The 19,994-nt window shown below is 45.1% G+C and overlaps 1 long non-coding RNA gene across 1 annotated transcript in view; it reads left to right on the top strand.

The window, feature by feature from the left end:
• LOC113593952 (uncharacterized) overlaps positions 1 to 17,635 on the top strand; it is a 124,037-nt gene extending 106,402 nt beyond the window's left edge. Inside the window, exon 4 of the long non-coding RNA XR_008298765.1 lies at positions 17,526 to 17,635. This is a non-coding gene — a long non-coding RNA (uncharacterized LOC113593952). The remainder of the gene's footprint in view (positions 1 to 17,525) is intronic.
• The last annotated feature ends 2,359 nt before the right edge of the window (positions 17,636 to 19,994 follow it).

Here is a 19,994-nt window from a genome sequence, read left to right as displayed (position 1 = left end):
TGTTTGCGTTCATGGGAAACCCATCAAGCTGTGCGCTAATTATTTGTGTGTTTCACTGTAGGTGTGTCATGCTTTATTCAAGAGTTTACTTTTGTGGTAAAACTAGACAATGGAACATTATTCAGCACTCCAAAGAAATGACCTATCAAACCATGAAAAGACATGGTGGAAACTGAAATGCATATTATTTAAATGAAAGAAGCCGACCTGAGAAGGCTATATACTACGTGATTCGAACAATATGACATTCTGGAAAAGGCCAAAAAAGCCCGAGAGGTCATAAAAGGATCAGTTGTTGCCAAGAGTTAGGGGGCAGGGAGGGATGAACAGATGGAACACGGGATTTTTTTTTTAATGTTTATTTATTTTTGAGAGAGAGAGAGAGACAAAGCATGAATGGGGGCGGAGCAGAGAGAGGGAGACACAGAATCTGAAGCAGGCTCCAGGCTCTGAGCTGTCAGCACAGAACCCGATGCAGGGCTCGAACTCATGAACCATGAGGTCATGACCTGAGCCAGTCAGAGGCTCAACCGACTGAGACACCCAGATGCCCCATCACAGGGGATTTTAAGGCAGTGAAATTATTAGAAGATAATTTCTAATCTTGTGGATAGATACCACAAGGGTGCATACTTATCATTATATAGTTGTCCAAATCCATGAATGTACAACCTTAGGAGTGAACTCTAGTGTAGAATGTGGAGTTTGGGTGATAATGATGTGTCAATGTAGGATCATCTATCACGACAGAATTACCACTCTGATGGGGGATGTTGATAACGAGGGAGGTCTGGTGGGGGTAGGGGGGCAGAGGACATGTGGGAAATCTATGTACTTTCTACTCAAGTTTGCTGGGGATCTAAAACTGCTCCAGACATAAAACTTATTTTTTTTAATCATGCCCACACACATACACTTTACTTTTAAACCAGAGGCTTTCTTTTTTATCTTAAATAGAATTGCCTACTCGTCATCTCCCAAACATCTAGGTCATGCTGTACAATGTGTTAGGAGGGGGATGGGGAGAGGGCAAAAAGAAGCCAATCAGTAACCCTTTTTTGAGCGCTGACCTATTAGAAGTGAACAGACATCTTCTTTTTTAATTTGTAAGTGTTTATTTTTGAGAGGGAGAGAGAGAGAAAAGAGAGAATGAGAAGGGGAGGGGCAGACAGGGAGAAAGCGTGGGGCACAGAGGATCCCAAGCAGGCTCTGCTCGGTCAGCACAGAGCCCGATGTGGGGCTCGAACCCATGAACTGTGAGATCATGACCTGAGCCAAAGTCGGACGCTTAACTGACTGAGCCACCCAGGCGTCCCAGACATCTTTCAAAATAAGCATTATTTTGCTATTGAATGGCTTACTAATACTTGTTATTCAGAGCAAAAGATTGGGTCAAATCGACATGTCTCTGTATGAATTATTGGATACAGAATCCCCAGAGCTTTATTTGCTTTGTAATTACTTAACATAGTTTTAAATTGCCTGGAAGACAAAATGGACAAGGAAGTCACTACATATGCACATGATCTTGAGCTCTTATGCCTAGTGAAATGTCGGGAAACTTGAAGACCTATTTTTAAGAGCTGGTGGGAAAATGCAGCAGATGAATTCTACTGTGGGTGAATTTTGATGGAGTATGAGCCATTAACTCTTCATTCATTCGTTTAATAGGTACAAATGCATAGTATATGTCAATTATTGTAGAAAGCACTGGGGTTCCCGTCCCAAGAACTCACAACCCTTGGGGAAAGTCAATAACCGACTGATACTAGCGATAGATTATGATATGTACGATGACAGGGCAGGGTGTTCTGAGAGCCATTGGGCCCCTGAACTAAGCTGGGAGAGAGGTCTTGACAAGCCCGTGGTGGGGTGATGGCAGCCGACGTGGGCCTTGGCGTAGAGAAGGATCTGGGGGTAATTGCAGGCTGTTCCCTCAAAATACCAGAGCAGAGGCCTAATGACTTTGCGGGCACGCAGTTGATGAGAAAGCAGGAAGTCCTGAAAACCAGCAAGTTCCCCTGTGTGTGGCTCCAGTCGGTTCACGAAAGATACAGAAAAGCTGGAGACGTGTCCGAGAAGAGTAATTCAAATCCGAAAAGAGATTAACTCCCCTTTGGGGACACCGCATATTTCAAAGTAGGAGTCCATTGCATGGGCTACATCTGTGTATTTGACCCCTCCTCCCCACTTCCTCCCACCCCCCCACCCCAAATACCAGTTGTTGCTGCTGCTGTTGCTGCTTCAGTTACCCACGGGTAAATATCAGCTAGCTGCGACTTTGTTTATGCAACGTTCTGGGAGAAGTCATCCATGGGTCAGGTCCTAGTGGCAAGACTCATGTTGATCTATGTGGTGAAGAGAGGCTGCAATCGGAAATTTCAGGTTGGAAACCTCACGTCCATCTGAATGTACCATGCATCTCATGATGTTGTGCTAGAATAAAAGGAAATTCATGCTGTTTTTAATCTGACGCTTTTAAAATGAAGGCATCAAGGGGAGATTTGGGTTACATTTTATGAACATCACGGAGAAGAAAGCTAACCTGTGTTTCCACGTGGCAAAACTCCAGTGGTACCATGCATCATTTGCATTATGATCAGCACTCCCCGGCCGCTGCAGTATGGCGCCCCTGGAGATGGCACGCAGTTGGGTAGCAAATCTCAGAATCCTAGCACTGCGGCAGCCATTGAAGCTGCGAAAATATAAATTTAAGATAGATGAAATAATTTCTATCTAAGAGAAAATCCTAGATCTTAGTTTCTGAAAAAGTGTGCAGGCTGAACATATAAATAGCACAAAGTAAACAATGATCATATTGGAGGATAGCCCAAAGAATAAAATAAATACCTGTGATTCTACAACGATAATAATAAACGATGGTCTAGATATAGAAGTAGGAAGGAAGAGACAAATCTTGATACTTTCTCCCGTTGAAAGGGGAGTTTATGAATTCTCTTCCTCTGAAGTGTGCATGGACTTAGTGAGTCACCTCCAAAGATTAAAACGTGAAGGATGACCAACAAAAACTCCACAGTGGAGAAAACCAGCAGACCCAACCTTAACTAAGCGGTCAAGGTCAACAACACCAGTGATAAGCCATGATGACATCATGTGCCTTTAATATGACGTGATGAGGTGGGCACCTTGCCCTTTGGTATTTTTTCCAGAACCTCACAACTCTAGTCCCATGTGAGGAAAACATCAGAGAAACCCAAATTGAGGGTCATCCTACAAGGTATTTGGCCAGTGTTCTTCAAGACTGTCAATGTCATGGAAAACTGGCAAGTCTGAGAGACTCATGGGTCAGAGGACACTAAGGTGACCTGGCAATTAAATGCAATATGGTATCTCAAATGTTATCCTGGAATAGAAGAGGGGCATTGGTAGGAAAACCGGGGAAATCCAAGTAAAATCTGGAGTTTAGATAATAGGTCTGCAGCAATGTTAATTTCTTAGTCTTGACAAATGTACTTTGGTCATAATAAGATGTTAAAATTAAGCCAAGACGAGTGATGGTCATACAGGCTATTCTATGCCGTCTTTACAACTATCCTGTCATCTAAAATTATTCCAAAATAAAAAGGATATTTGAAATACATAAATAGATTCTAGAAGTATTTAGTTGGGTTAGTAAGTGATGGATCCACCAGGTGGACATTACTGGAAGCCAGAGGTATTTGATGCAAAGCTTTTAACTTTGGGGTATTTACCAAGATTCGAAATCACCCCAATCTATCACTTACTAACACACGCTCTTACACAATTTATGCTCTTTCCCTGACCTCAACTTCTACATCTTTAAAAACTTGAATACCGCTATCTACTTTATCGGATTAAGTGGCTTAAATGAGATAAGGTATATAAAGTGTTTAGCATAGAGCCTGGCATGTAGCAGTCACTTAATAAACAGCGCTTTCCTCCTTTTTCATAATACCTACCTTAAGCAATCACTAGCAGAGAGGATATTAAGTTTTTTTGTATGATATAACTAACCCCAAATGACATTTTTTATAGAAGAATGTTTTACCTGTAGGGAAAGAGATCAACACAAAGAGGTTTAGTCTTTGAAAAAAACCTTTTAGTGAGACAGACTGAATATACACACAAATTTCATTTAAGATGTAAGTGGACATGAACAGGAAACCAACTGAATGATGACATGTCAGAGACATGCATTGAAAAATAGACTAAGTCAAAGAAAGCTTCCTGGAGGAGGTGAGATTGGGACACAGAAGAGAGGGATGCGTTGGTGCGGGTCCTGGGGAGGATCACGCTGGAGGATGGTGAGTCGCTTCTGACGCAAGAGGTCTTAGGTGCTTGGGCTGATACCCCGTAGACAAAATTGCAAACAGTTGAATGTCACCCTAGTTTGTTTTCTCTTCTTTAACAAGGGCCTTCCTCAGTCCCCCCCTGATCGGGCCTTTCTCTCCCCTCTTAGTTTGAAGATCTCTCTTGCCACCTCCCACCGCCAAGGACCATGCCCCATGGAAGGTTATTTTGCTTTCAAAAGCCATTCCACACGCAACCTTCCAAGATCTCTGGCCATTCATCCCAAATTATCAGCCAGGTATCCCATTCCCCAGGGCTTTTCTGAACGTTGGAAACCAACCTTCCTCAGGAATCCCTGGGAGTGGGTGACTATGCTTTCCTGTGCAGAGAGCACATATCTTAAGTTGTTGTTTTTGTGTTGACCTCCAAGCGTGATTTAAGCAGACCTTTTAGCCACTGTGGTATAGCCAAAGGAAAAAGCTTTTGTGCAGGGACCAAATGTGCGTGTCCGCGCGGAGTCTGGCTGAAGCCTGGATGGAAGAATGGAGAAATGATATGGTTAAGGACAGCGGGAGCCAGGGAGGGAGGAAGAGACCAGGGGCAGGAAGTGAGTGCAAACTTAACCAGCTAGTGAGTGGAGCTCACCCATAGAGGCTTTCCCCACCTCAGCACTAATGACATCTCGGGCTGCATAATTCCTTGTGTGGGGGGAGAGGCTGTCTCGTGCACTGCAGGATATTCAGCAGCATCCCTGACTTCTACCCACTAGACGCCCGAAGTACCCTCCAACCTGGGACAAGCGGAGATGTCTCCAGATATCGCCAAATGCCCCCTTGAGAACCACTGGGTTAGAGGGTCAGGCTGTTGTCACTGTGGGCGTTTGTCTATTTGTTCTGCGGATAACGTGGAGGCAGTTTCTGACAAGATATCCTGCTCAGCTAGGCTGTTTCTTGCCTCGGTAGTTTTAATCGTATAATCTTAGTTGATTGCGCGTACTCATGTTTTCCTAGGTAGAACTAGTCAATAAAGAGGCGTGAGGCAATTGGGGAGCCTGGCTGGCTCAGTGGGTTAAGCATCTGAGTTCAGCTCAGGTCCCGATCTCGAGGTTCGTGAGTTCAAGCCCCGCTTTGGGCCGGTTGCTGTCAGCGCAGAGCCAGGTTCAGATCCTCTGTCCCCCTCTCTCTCTGCCCACCCCCACTCGTAGTGCTCTCTCTATCTCTCAAAAATAAACATCTTTTTTTAAAGAGGAGTGAGGTGTTGGCAGCTTTCCCATGCGAACGGGAAAGTAATCACACAAGACATCACTTTATTTTCCTCCCCAGAAGGGAGAGCTCCTGGCTGCCTTGCGGGTGTGGACGAGCTGTGTGTGGAAAGGACTAGAGGTATGTCCTGCTAAAGCAGGTCTTTGCTTCGGTGTGGGGAGTTTCCTGAAAAGCATTCTCCGCATCTCCACGGAGGACAAACTGTAATCTGGCAAATCGAGGAGGAAAACACTCAGATTTTGCAGTGAACAAGCAGACTCGGATTGGGGGACGACACAGGTTTAGGGAAATGCTTATCCTTTGCTACTGAGATCGTGACGTTCTCATGAACAGCGGACTCTCTCCTGCCTGGGGGACAGGACGGGACATCAAAATGGAGCCATGGCCACAGCATCCCTCCGTGGGGTTTCTCTTGCCAGTTATCATCTTGTCTTCCTTTACCCCCATCAATATCCAGGAGACCTGTCTTTGAAGGGGACTATGAAAAAGTGGCATGACATTTGGAGATCTGGGGAAGAATTTTCAATTTATTCGAATTCTTGGCAGGTAATAACTATGGTAACACCTACCACCCTATCTCCTAGTGACCTCTGTCCACCCTTTATGCCTTTCTTCTTCTTGTTCCCTATCTCTTTTCTTTGCTATTGTCACATTATTTATTCAAGAGATAATTATTCAGTGTCTATTACATGCAGAGCCTGCCAGACCAAGAACGGCCAGTACCCAGGGACTCTGGGCTGCCCTCCGGCCACCAGGTGGGACGGGTCACCTGGGCAGGTGGTAGCGGCTAGAGAGGGAGGAGTCCAGGTGGGATGTGCAGAGGAGGCTGGCCACCGGACGTGGGCAGAAACCCCAACCTCAGTTCTTCAACCTGAGCTGGGGCCCCTGAGCTCTAGCCCCGCTATGGGGAAAAGGACCTGACAGGGACCCCTCCTAAAATAACCGAAGTCCTAGGCAACTTATCCCTGTACAGACTGAGCAGAACAAACCAGATCCCAGTGACCAGGACTGGATGGGGCCAGTGCCCAGCTGGCCGAGACCGCAGCTCCCTGCCCGGGGTCAGGACAGTCTGGCCAGAGGTAAAAGTCCTTCCTGTTTCTGCCCCTGCCCACTAGCCATGATTGGGGCTGATTAATACTGAATTCCATCAGCTCCTGGCCTACGCTTCCTCTCATTCCATTGGGTCGGGAACAGGACTGGCCTCGAGCCTTCAGGAACGCAGCGTTCAAGTGTACCCTTCCCTTCAAGGTAAAGAGGAAAACGGTGTGGAACAAAACGGGAGAGAGAAAGAACACTGATGGCTTGTGATTCTCAAAAAAACTCTGCTGTCTAGCTCACCTGTGTCCTTACAGATGATTCTTGGGTCATCCCGTGCGCATGCGCTTGGGCGCGCACGCGTGCAGGTGCGTGTGAAGGGAAGGGCTGGAGTGATTTGTCTTCGGTTCTCGGGAACAAGTGTCCTTGCCTTGGGGTCCATGGTGGGCTTCAGGAAGTCTGTGACTCTGTAAAACGATACGCACCGGTGAATTTTCTTGTTCTTAGCAAGGAGGTCGTCAGCGCCCCTCGGATCCCCAGTGCGATGCGTGAGCCTTCATGCCGAGAGAGACAGCTCGCTGGGAAGCTGATGTGTGACCGAGGGAGGGAGGCCTCTCTATTCACATCGCCGCCTTTTTCAGGTTCTCCCTTTGCAAAAGCCCCCGCCTCTCCCCCATTCGCTCCTGCACCCAGGTATTCTCTGACAAATCCATTTTAGAACACAGGGGAGTGTAGACCGGTAATCCAGAGTCTGCTTCGATTCAAACAACACTGAGCCCTGGGACACTATACCAGTGCTTTCCCTTTAAGTTGTCTTCAATGTCACAAGTGTCCTGAGAGCTAGGTGCTATTCCTCCTTTTACTAAGAAACTGAGACTCAGAGAGGTACAGTGGTTTGCCCAGAGATGCACAGCAAGTCAGTCAATATCGTGCTGAGACGCAAACGTTTCGGTCTGATGCCGAGAGCGGGCTGTCTTTCCACCACCCCGGGATCCTGCCAGGCTGGAGCAACAAGACAGAGACCACAGCGACCAGAGGTTTGTACCAGATGGGTACTTCCTCGTGACCACCAAAGTCCCTGCGTCTCCTTAGAGCTGCTTTTGACCAGTATGGAAACTGAGGCCAACAAGAGCCATTGTCAGCCGTGTCAAAAAGTGCAGAGAGCGGGTTTCTCCACCTTTGTTTCTTTGTCCCGAGGCCTTTAAACAAATGACAGTGATGGAGAACGGTTATTAAAAGGAAAAATCCAGCGTACAAAAATCTGCCTTGATAATCTCGGAGTTGACTTTCTTGCATCTCGTGGGGCTTGCAGGGATCCAAACGGGCAGTCCACCCAGCTGGGAATTGAGGCCATTAATCAGATTATTCAAGGTGAAAAACACTATTGCTTCTATTACCTGGAGACTTCAGGCATTTTGTTTTTCTTAAGAGACGGTTTCTTTGGTCTGGCTTATCTGGCTAATCCCCTCTTCCTCAGCTTTGTTTTGCTCACTGTCACTCTGATCACACAGGAGCTGATATTTTCGCAGCAAAACCATAGACGAATTTTGTGTGCGTGGGGCGGGGGGGATCGTGCTGTAAAAAAACAATTTTCCGCAGGGCAAGGACTTCTGTTAAATAGGCTTTACACACACACACACACACACACACACACACACACAATTAGGGATTCTTTCGCTGTGTGCAAAGAGCATCTGTATTTTTATCTATAGACTTTAAGGCTCCTATCTCCTCATGTAGGAATGCTGCATAATATAAACATAGGTCATGTTTATGATCAGCTCATTGTGCCCCTGTTCGGCGATCGCTCTCTCTCTCTCCCTCTCTCTCTCTCTCTCTCTCTCTCTCCTTTTCTGCCTCCCGCCGTTCATCTCTCTTTCGCTGCTCAGTGCTTCAGAAAGCCCCGACAGGTATCTGAAGAGCGGCGGCACCCCAGTTAAGTCTTCGTTCTGCGATGGGCTCGCAAGACACACGAGGCCAGCGCCGCTCAGTGATCTCCTTGCCAAGCCTCCCTCTCCACCTTCCAGTCCCCATTCCGGGAGCCTATTAAATTAATGAGATAGAAGTCCGTGCTGCCGCGGTCGACGTGTTATTCGTGTACAGAGCCAGTGCTGGTACAGTGTGCCTGTTTACTCTCCTGGGACCTTTAATTTCCGCTCCTCGAATGAGCTGCGAAGCTGTGAGGCCTGGCAGCGTACGTTCTCGGCACTCTGTGATGCAGATAATGAGGGTACTGATAGGAACCTAGGAGGCTGGGATGGCTCCAAGAGCAGCCATGGTCTGATAACGCTCTCTGCCAGCGGTGTCACGGCGGAACCACTATCATCCCTCAAGGAACGGTTCATCTTTATGTGTAATACAGCAGCTGTCACCTAAATGGCTAATGGGGAAGCAAAGTGGAACCTTCGTGCCAGTAATCTTGGCCACTTAATAATTCTAAAGGTATCGCACCGCAGCGTCTCCTGCAAGTTCGAATAAAAGTGCACTTGCAGGGTTTACGTTGTCTGTGGCGGAGTTGAGGTAAATTGAGAAATCGGCGGCGATGCGCCGTGCAGATCTAATTTACTATCGTTTGAATGGCCAAGTAATTAAAATGTATTATAGGTGGAAGATACTGGGACGGTGGAGTGCCTGCGTTTAAGAGGAAGATTTATTGGACTCGCGGCATCCACTGTGAACCTTCTACAGCCGCATTAGCTAACATCTGTTGGAAAATGTCAGGATGCGGGGCTGAAGACATGCACGCAGGATGTATGCTTTCGTGAGCTGGAACAACAAACCGGAAGCATGGGCAGCCCTTGCAAGTTAAATTAATTAGCGATGGGACCTGTGTCTGCGCGGGCACATGCCTGCATGCATGGGGCGGGGGTGTGCGTGTGGCTGTGTGAAGGGGCACGCGTGTGTGCACGTAGGTACACACAAACACACGTCCTTCCTAATTAACATCCAACCCCTGCCGAGCAGGAACTGAAGTCTGATTGGATTTAAGGAGCAAGGTAATAATAATGGGACAGTTAATACAAACAATGTCTGTGTTGACACTGGCCCATTAGTATTTCCTGGCAGATTGTTTTGTTTGCTTTGCCTAAGTGCACAAGATTATAGGAGGTGATTTAGTAGGCCAGGGCGCTGGGTTCTGAAGGCGAGCCAAGCTAATTTCAATCGCACCTACAACCAGACTGTTAATCTTTGGGGAGTTACTGCACCTGGGCTGGCAAAGGTTAAGAGGCGAGAGATTCTAGAAGGCACAGATACGGCAATCGTCCAGGGGAAGGGGGTAGAGATAGGAGGGGCCCGTAACTCTCTTAGGGGATAAATCGGTGGACGTTTCGAAACCTGAAAAATACGCTGGTGGATAACTGCCAGATATACCACCCAAACAAACACAAAACACGCTCCAAGTAAATAGTGGTCGGGCGGCCGTCAAGAGTGCTTGCTAACCCATGAAAGATTGTCAAATGCGCACGAAGTATGTTTAAGCAACACCACGTGTTACAGCCAACTCTCCTCATCACTGAGCGGTTTGGGCGTACTGTCCAACTGAGGCTCGCCAGGAGAAGAATAACCAGGTGGGACGGGGAAACGAGGTTCTGAACGGTATTTGACGTTCCCACCTCACCTCTGCCTTCCAAATCGCCAGGCTACCCTCCTCCGAAAACTCTGCTCAAAGGTGAGCCATGCAAATGAGAAACTCCAGTGCTGTAACCCACTTCCCTCCACAGGCTGATCTTCCCCGGCTGAACCCATTCAGCGTGGCGCCCAGCCTCCCGGGCGTCGGGGTCCACGGGTGTGAGTGTGTGTGCCTGTGTGTGCGTGTGTGTGTGCGTGCGTGGTTCGGGCCCCTCGAGATTCTGCCATATTCATACTCCTCTCAGAGGATGAGTGACAGCTGATCGTCTTGAATGAATATGTAGTTTTAAATAAGGTTTTGAAAAGCACCCTCTGGCTTGTGATGTCTGAGCCAAAAACAGGTATTGACACAAGTGTTGGAAACATTTGCTAACACCTGCAGTCTGTCTCCTCAGTCATGTGTCTCTCGGCAAGGAAGAGAGGCGAGCGCAGCAGAGTCATCAAAAAATGAGGCCGGCAAGGCAAAAATGAAAACATTTGCTTTTGCCTAATAGAATAATAACACGGTGGTCAATGTATGTTCCGATTGGTAAAAATGTCTTCGGTAGTCATTAGAAAATTATGAATCACCAAGAGCTCTCTGGGAGTCCTTACGGATATAATTAATAAGCTGTCCGCAAAACCCAACCAAATTTAGCCTTCATGAACGTCCTCTTAATATCGGATGTCATATTTTAGGTCAGGTCTTTAATTCACTGCCGTTTCTGTGGAAAGCCCTGTGTTAGTGTTTTGAAAATCATGGAAAAAATGGCTTTTCCGACGTGGAAGTTTGAACGTCAATATTGGCAGCATTAAAAAAGAAAAAAAAAAGGAAGCTAACATATCAAATGTCTGACTCCTTCTTCCCTCATTTATTCAAACCAAAGGTTTTGTTCCACATAGAGCACAGAGGTAATGATCAGGCATCTGTTGCCATAATACAGCGAACTGGGGAGGACTAAGTACGTGCAATTCAATAAAGTATATTTAGCATATTTTCATTGCACCAAATATCAGCTGATCCACCTCTTATTAGTATAAATGGCATAGATTAGTGTCAGGCATTTTCAACAGTGAAGAAATTACAGGAGTCTGCAAGGCTCATTAGGCTCTGGCTGCATGTTAACGAGGGGCCAGGCCTTATTAATAAGAAGAGGAAAAGATAAAAACTCAGCTTCGAGGAAAATAAAGGAACAGAGCCCTCCTTTAAAAATTCTCCAGGATTTAAAAGCGAGAAGCCTGCACGGGGCGATTCCTTTCCTTCCTGATTTCCCAGACATTGGTGACGACTGGTATTTTCCTTGATGGAATTATTTATTTTTTGCAAAATGTATAAAATATATGTATTTGCATATATATGTATACACATACTGTGCCGAAAACTATGTTATTTTACTTTATTTATTTCTGTTAGAAGCTATGTTATCAGACATTTGCTTTTGCTTTTGGAGAGCTGCTCTGGGGTCTGAGTTCGGGGGCGGCATTTCAGTCTTCTCTGCCTTCTCCCACACGGTCAGTCAATGAAGGTGGGAAGTGACCTGCCCACAGAAACCAAAGGATCTGTGTCTCCTCCCAGCTTCCCCATCTCACTGTGTTCAAAAATCTGAATGGCAGTATTCGAAAAGCCATCCTTCCTCGGAGAGGAAAAGAAGAGGCTTTCCAGGGTGTTGATAATCCAAACAGGGCTGATGATGGCTTTCTGTTAACCCAAAGCTCCTCGTGATGAATTCTGCTTGGAGAAAACCAGCTCTAGGAGTAGCCATTTTGTTTCAATGTTGAGAAATTAATCAATATAGGCTGACTCCTTTGTACAGGGAGTTATAAGAGCTACACACAGAAGAGCAAAACTTAGGGTCTTGGCCAGAGGGTGCGTTGGTTCAGAACTGTGTCATACCGAAGGCAAATGAAAACCCTCCAGGCTCAGTACACGCGACGAGATGATCTTGAGAAAGGGAGAAAGAACAAACATAAGATATTTCTCACAGAGTCTTTAAAATGTATGTATATCATATTCACAATGGAGCAATTCTACCACACAGCTTTTTATTTAATTTTTAATGTTTATTTATATTTGAGAAAGAGAGAGTGCGAGCAGGGGAGGGGCAGAGAGAGAGAGGGTGACACAGAATCCGAAGCAGGTTCCAGGCTCCGAGCTGTCAGCACAGAGTCCAACGCGGGGCTGGAACTCACCAGCGGTGAGATCCTGACCTGAGCCAAAGGCAGACCCCCAACCGACGGAGCCACCCACACAAGCACCCCTACTGCATAGCTTTTTAAAAGCAACAGCAGAATAAATGTAAATAATGCAAAATTGAAAACTGCCCACATTTTGCACTTCTGTAGTCTTTCAGTCACAAATATTTCCATGTTTCTTTCAGGCTAAGTTGTTACAAAAAGATAAGTTTTTACATTCAAGGAAAGACAGCTAAAGTAATAGCCTATTGTTGAATAGTCAACAGCCTATTGTTGGATGTTTTGAATAATCCTGCAGTGCCTTTATGCCCAAAACTCCCGTTTCTTTTCTACCCTCTGGTCTCCACTCTGATTCACCTTTTGATTTTTCCCACTGTGTTCAAAATGGAAGTGGAATGATCATAAATCTTGAGGTTCATTTTGAGCCAACATCACTCCAGCGTCGTGATGCCAACACAGAACTGTTGGGAATCTGGGCACAGAGTGGTGGGTTCCGTCTACATGCTACCGCCTGAAACTGGTCGGGTGCTTGAAGCAGTAATTGTCATCTTAGTCCGCATTATTCTTTTTTAATTTTTTAATGTTTATTTATTTTTGAGAGAGAGAGAGACTGACGCAGAACAAGAGGGGGAGGGGCAGAGAGAGAGGGAGACACAGAATCCGAAGCAGGCTCCAGGCTCCGAGCTGTCCGCACAGAGCCCGACGTGGGGCTCAAACCCACAGACCGCGAGATCATGACCTGAGCTGAAGTCGGATGCTTAACCGACTGAGCCACCCAGGTGCCCCCTGCGTTATTATTATTTTTTTAAATAATTTTTAAAAAGTGTTTTTTCTACTCCACCTAGCCTGTTTTCACAGACCAAGAATCGGTTGCAAATTACTGCATACATGCCATTATATGTTTAGAAATATTTCCCTCTAATAAAATTCTGTGTATATGCAAAATTATATCCTCACATATTTGACTATAACCTTATAGAAACGCCGGTTTTTAGGCACTGGATAAGAATTGTCTCAAATAGTTAAATCAAACTGCTAGGAAGCCAATTTTTTAAAATCACTCCACGAATGTGTCCATTTTAACTATACCAGCTTCATCAAGGCAACTGCTGTGCAATAATGCCACAAAAGTTTCTCACAACGTGAAGGAAGTAATTGTCTCTCTTTTCTTTCTGATCTATAATATGGAGACACAGAAATATTTTCTGACCGTCATCTTCCCAAGCAGGCTTTACCGATCGAATTGGAACCCAGCTCGTGGAAACTTGGAAAGGCTCAAACCTCCAAAATCCCCATCATGAAAGATCGTGTGTTTCACTTGCTTTTCCAAAGTGACAAGACGTACATTAAAAAATATTTCTCTTATTGTTACATTTCAGGCACGTTTACTGTTAGCTGCTTGGCTTCATTATGTATCATAGTCTGAATCTACAAATCAAGTATAATTAGACTTAGGGAACTGATTGGATTTCTAATTAAGCTACATTGGAAACAATGCACAATCAGTAAATACTCTGACTAGGTACATTTTAAAGAGCAACTCTTGGGCTTTTTGGTGATGACTAGACACCAGTGTCATTAAATTTGTTGGTGGCAAGCAAATTTTAAAGCTAAAATAGAGGCAATTAGTAAAGATCTTGAAATATTTAATCACGTTTGTCCAATTAGTGTGCAATTAGGCAGTGGTGTGGCGTGGGACAGGCATTCTGCTTCAGTGCTCGGTACAGAAGGATCCCTTTGAAATTTTGCTGTTTAGTTTATTGATATATAAAAAGGAAGTTATGGTTGTAATTTCCAATTTAAAAAAAATACTGTGCAGATGGTCTGACTATATATTTAACAATGTTAAACAAATCCAAACAAGGGAAGCATGTTACCTGAAATTACGCAGCTGTGATCTGTGAATAAGCTCTGGATCATGGTACATTACAGCTGCGTTTATCTCCATCATTGAGCCCGCCAGGCATTTTACACTGGAGAAATCGGGAACCTGATAAGCTCCTCCAACAGGTCTTAAAATGACTGGCTGCCCCTTCCTTGACCAAATGCACCCTCCCTGGTGCCCTCCCTGGAGCTCAGCTCCTCGGAGTTCCAGTGGTTTACATTTTACGCAGAGGGCTAGCCGGGAAGAGATCCTGCAAGAAATTGATTTGGTAAGTATCGATAAGTTGAACAGCAACGTTTCCCGGTATTCTCATTGCAAAGGAGTGCTCCTGTCTACTTAGCTGTATCCGGGGATGGGTCAAGGTCAATGGGAGGGTTAAGTAAGGAAGAATGCCTTTTATTTTTTTAAACACTTAATTTGCATCGCCTTGTCACAGAACCCAGTGCCACTCTCTTTAGCTTTGCTGGAAAGCAAAGAGTATTTGCCTTTCTTTTCCGCATAATCTTCGGAAAGCAGTATCCTTTCCATTTAAAAGAGAAGAGCTAAGGAGGGGCCCCAGGGCCCTGTGTATCTCAGGCAGCTGTCAGACCCAGGGATGAATGACCTCAAAGATACCTGGGAAGTGTCGGTCCATGGGGTTGTCAGATGCGACAATGAGGTAATGATAAAAGAAAACTGAGGTACATAAACATTGGCGGGGTGGAGAGGAAGGTGCCTTGGGGGACTAGGAAGAACTTTCTATGTACTCTAGTATTCTGTGGAGATTGTTTGGGTCAGAACAATGTCTCCCATTTTCTTCTGGGGTATTGACTTCATGATCAGATTTAACAATCCAAATATCATCTTAACTGGGAAAGAAAAAGATGTTCATAAATAAATAAACTTGTTTTTCTAGACCCTGGTAACCTAATACATGGAAATATGTTCAATTGGGGAATCTAAGGAGGGGTTTGGGGGATATAGATCCATTTCTCCTAGGTGTGCCGACCTGTCACGTTACTAGATGTAAGTATCTTCTGTTTGGATAACTTGGAAACCAGTGAGAAGAAAATCCCCTGGGTATCCATAGATGTAGAAGGAAGAGTTCACAAGAAAAGTGCAAAAGAAAATGTCCTTGAAAAAAAGGTGAATTTATTTGGAGGATGGGATTAGCATACCCAGGAATACAAGACTTTATAATAGGCTTACTGGGATTTTAGTTTAGGGAGCCTTTATCATATTTATTTACATATCTACCTTCTTTACCTAATTTCGAAGGCATTTTTGTCTGTCTAGCTTCCTGGAAGCAGGTTACAATTATCATAAGTCAAAGCCAGCTATTTTGAAACCTTTGGTTATAATTAAATTTTATACGAAATTTAATTAAGTTCTTAATTAAATTCTATCTTTAGATTTTTTTGTAAATTTGTAATTCTAAATGTAGTGAATTTTAAATAAAAAAAAAAAAAACCAACACAATTCAGGACATTAGGGAATAAGTTCGCCATTTATCGTACCTGTACCTTGCTCTTGACCCTGCAGGAAGGGGATCCTAGATCATGGCTGTTGGCTGCCGTGGGTCATTGCAGGCAGGTCTAGAAGGATAATGTGTCCTCAGCCCCTTCTGCCTGCTGTCCAAGCTGCTAAGGGAGGGGAGAGTCTCTTGATTTTTACAAGGACGTGGCAGTAGGTACCTGAATGAGTTTGAGAAGTCAAATAATTTCCTGTTTGGCAGAGCCCCGCTTTGTTTGGTGGTCTTTCGACAGTCTTCCTTGCCTCCTGCCAGGGTCTCTATGTCCCTGTGCTTTTTCCATGCCCCCCCTCCTGCAGCCTGCTCTCAGAAAGCCTTCTGGATAGGCTGAACCAGATTTAGTAAATCAGAATATAGGCTGCCCCGTTCAGTTTGACTTCTGGATAAGCAGCGAATAATGTTTCAGTATAATAAGTGTGTCTAAATATTACACGAGATATACTTACACTCATAATTATTACACAAATAATTACACAAATAATTATTTGTTGTTTATCTGAAATTCAAACATAACCGGTGTCCTGTATTCAATTCAGCAACTTTACTTCTGGAACACATTCACACTTAGTTATACATAGTTGAGAAAAGCATCATCTTTCACCCAAGGGCATGTATATTTTTGTGTCAGTTAGAAACTCAGGTGAGAAGCAGAGAGCCTAATGTTGAAATTTCAGGCATCCATGAAGGTACTGGTTCTCAATCTTGGCTGCATATTATAATCACCTGGGGAGCTTTTAAAATCACAATGGGTAGGCCAAAACCCAGACTAATTAAATCAAAATCTCTGAGGGTCGGACCCAGGCATCAGTATTGTTTAAGGTTCCCTAGTGACTCCAAAGTACAGCCAAGTTTATAAACCACTGAACTAGGGAAGGGTTCTCAACTATGGCTGCACATTAGACCCACCTAGAGAATTAAAAACATGTACTCATGTCTGGACCCCGACCCCAGAGGCTCTAACTTAATTGGCCTGGGTGGGAGTCTGGCATCCATAATTTTGAGCCTCTCCGGGAGATAGAGAGCCACTGAGTTAGAAGATGTGCAAAAGGGTCTCTTGAGGAGCGATGGGTCATCCTAATACTCTACAAATCACACCGGGGTCCTAATGTGCTCACATCTAGAGCTGTGTGCGATGCTTGGTTTCTGTGAAAAGACTCCATCTTCCCTCCATGGCACTGAATTTGTCTACTCCCCAGTGTAAATCAGGGTCTTATATTTCCAGGGACACTTAGGATGCCCCTGAAAGTTGCCTTGGGGGAAAAAAAAATCAGATGTGACCGTGAAGTATGGAAAGCATTTTTCTTTTCTAAAGGCTAGAATAAACTATATCCTACTGGGCCAGATGGGTAGATTAGAGACTTGCCATGAGATAAACGATTATCAGGCGATCTGGAAAAACCAACAGGAGAAAGAGATTGGACATGAAAATATGGTCAAAGGAAAGAAAAATTCCACAAAAAGATCGAGTGGGATGGGAATGAAAATCTTAAGGATCCAATGAACCAAATTAAGCTTAGCCTGGTAGATTTTTTTTTTGCCACAAACCAAAACAAACCTTAAGAAATTGATGTGTGTGAGTGACAAGTGGCCACTGAGAAGGACTAGCACCTCTGGGCAAAGTTGGTTGAAATCAAACTGACAAATGCTGTTGAGTAAACTGACAACAGACAGGCGATGGGCATCAGCTCCATATTATTCGTAATCCACACTGTTACCCAATGTGGCCTCACACCAAGACCTATTTGTTCATTTATCATAGATTGTGCAGTTCAGAAGATGGGAACTCCTTCAAAGTACTAGCCCTGAGGACAGAGTAACTAGGCGAAGAACGTTTGGCTGAGGTCAGATGCCAGGAAGGACACAGAGCAGGTACCAAAGCTCCGTAGGAAGAAGAGTATGAACAGATCCAAAGCCAGGCTGAGGTCAGGGTCTGATCAAGAACAGGAGATGTTAAATCCCACTGTGTGCACGTGTGTGTGTGTGTGTGTGTGTGTGTGTGTGTGTGTGTGTGTGTTGAGGATCTCTGGTGAGGGTCAGCAGATGTTGAGGAGTAGGTAAAACAGAAAAACTTGGAAATACACACTAAAATTATACAGCAAGTTGCTGGACAGCTTCCTGCTGGGTCAGAGCCTCCATCCAGACTCCTGTGCTGTTCCTCCGAGAGCATGGTCCTGGGGCCAGATCCACACTTAGATGTGGAGCTGCACCACCCTGGTGTGAAACACCTGCCTTGGGCAGAGGTTCTAGGGACTGAGGCTGCCTTGCCCAGGGCCACTGAAGAAGGAGCAGCTGCCACGTCCATATTTTATGCCATGTGACCCCACCCGTCCCATAGCTGGTCGGGATAAGAGTGGGTATCCTACGACAGGACAGGAGGCCCTGGGACTGGACCGTACCTAGAACTCTGTTCAGAAACAGAGAAGCAGAGTCCATCAGATTTCTCTCTTGGAAATATGAACTAAGATATTGTAACAAATATATTCAGATGGTGGGAAGGGGGTAAATCAGGGTCAGGGGAGGCCATGGAGGGGTTGTGTTTAAGGGGGTTGGAAACATTGATGAAACAAAGGCGGCTGATGATAGAAAAGAAAACGGTGGAGATACGCTGAGAAATGAGGAGCCATGGAAAGAAAAGAGATAATGCCGCCTTTGAGACAGAGAGTAGCTGATCCCTGGAGCTGTGTTAATTTCTAGAGTTTTGCAGCTTGTGGTCCAGTTCCAGTCTGTGAGTATCCTTACCACAACGCTCTGTCCCCTTTTCTTGTATTCTGAATGCATCTCTGTTGCCCTAACCACAAGCATCCAACGAAAACAGAAGAACACAGAGCAGTTTGTGGTTCCCAGTAAGAAGGGCTACTACTAAATGGGGTCTTGAGAAACCGCCCCCCCATTCTCAACACCCTGAATGGGTCACCATAGTGACAGATCTGGAGTGCCATAGCAGTGCTCTGGGCATCTTCTTGGGGGCTGTTTGTTCTCTAGTTCCTCAGAGTGTCCCCTCCCAGAAGCCTCCTGGCTTGTGGCTATTCCGCCAGCTCTCCCAGGCTTCCAACTATAGGTTGCTATAATTTACAGTCTCACAATATTTTAAGCCATTGTTAATTTCATCCCCAGTCCCAACTAGAATACCCATCCAGATGGTCTTGAGCAGTAACTCAAGTAGTTGTAGAGCCAACTCTTGGGTTTACATGAAAGAAGTTCACATCACCTTGACTCATCCTTTCTGTGCCTCACATTCCTTAGCTATAAAATGGTGATCATAATCGTAACTATGCAGAATTAAATGAATTAATACACGTGAAGCATTTAGAAGAGTATCCAGGGAATATTAAACCCTTAACATACATGCGCGATTATGTTGCATGCATGCCCCCCTCTTACTCTCAGGGACTTCCATTCTTTTTATAAATGCACCCATCCACCTCCCTAAGTTGGATGCCTACTAGAAGGGAGGGTGTCCCTTGACCTAACGCCCTGGTTATGCCGAGTACCTTCTCCTTCCGTTGCCAAACTTACTTTGTATTCCATCTCATGTCTGGAAGGCACTTACTGTGCTTTTGGAGAGGCACCCATTTGATCGTTGATTCTCTGGAAACAATCTCCCACCTTTGTTGACCAACCCATTTCGAATTCCAGTGAAAGGGAGTTCAGGCTACCCAAAGTAGGATGATTTTAGGCAATTCTACCCTCAAAGTGATCATAGACCCTCACTTTTCTCATTTGACTCAGTGGTAGACTATAAAGCATGGCCATTGTGTCAACACCCTCGCTCGGAATGAGGCAACGCTAATCGGCATCTCCTCTGGTTGTTATCTGGGCTGCTAAAAAGAGCGAAAAGCTAAACATAACAAAATGACTAACCACGACCAAGTAACATCAACAAAATAATAATGACCATTTACTATATATACCCACCCAAAACAAGGCATTATGCTGACCGCTTTCTACAAATTATCTCCTTCAGTCCTTCAATAAGTCTGTGAGGTCAATGCTTTCCATTTTATTTTTATTGATGGGAAAACTAAGTCCTCAGGAGGGTCAATGACTCTTCCAAACTGAACAGCGAGCACGTGACAAAGCCAGGATCTGAACCTAAGTCTGTCTGCCTGCGAAGCCCAAGTTCTTGGCCTCCATACTACATGAGACGTGATAACCCAAGTGCTTACGACTTGGAGGTGTTGTAGCATCTCCAGTCTACGTGTGTGTGAGTCCTATTCTGAGGACTTAG

The sequence above is a fragment of the Acinonyx jubatus genome, chromosome B2, assembly GCF_027475565.1.
Source record: "Acinonyx jubatus isolate Ajub_Pintada_27869175 chromosome B2, VMU_Ajub_asm_v1.0, whole genome shotgun sequence".
In the NCBI taxonomy this organism is placed as follows: Eukaryota; Metazoa; Chordata; class Mammalia; order Carnivora; family Felidae; genus Acinonyx; species Acinonyx jubatus.
Note: the sequence above shows the minus strand (reverse complement) of the source record. Positions and strands in the feature narration are given on the sequence as shown.